A 469-nucleotide genomic window follows, 5' to 3' on the forward strand; every position below is an offset into this window, starting at 1 on the left:
AGGGTGGCACAGTTTGGGGTCATAATACTGAGAGATTCTGTCAGTATAACATCCTGTTCCCTGCAAAGGCCACTTAGCAGTCTTTTCCTCTTTGAATATTAGAATTTACATTAACAGTATGACTATAAATAACAGGGAGAAAAGGTCAGAAATTTGGAGGAGAGATAAAAGATGAAGAGTGTAGCTCCTGGCCGCCGCACAGAGGTGTGTGCTGACAGAGAACAACAAACTTGAATCTCTGGTGGTCACGAGCTAGAGGAAAATTTCACATCTGCAAGGCTACGGATACTTTCCTCTGCTATTGACTTTGGAAAATTAGCACGCTTTGGGGGTTTGCGCTCAGGAGAAGAGGAATTTCAACTACTGACTTTCCCATAGCGATCTTTTCTGAGGCTTCGGTCAAAGGTCAAGTCATGTTTCTGGTGTGTAATTTCATATGCGGCGGTAATTCATTTCTTTTATATTACCG

The sequence above is a fragment of the Puntigrus tetrazona genome, chromosome 25 (assembly GCF_018831695.1).
Source record: "Puntigrus tetrazona isolate hp1 chromosome 25, ASM1883169v1, whole genome shotgun sequence".
Lineage (NCBI taxonomy): Eukaryota > Metazoa > Chordata > Actinopteri > Cypriniformes > Cyprinidae > Puntigrus > Puntigrus tetrazona.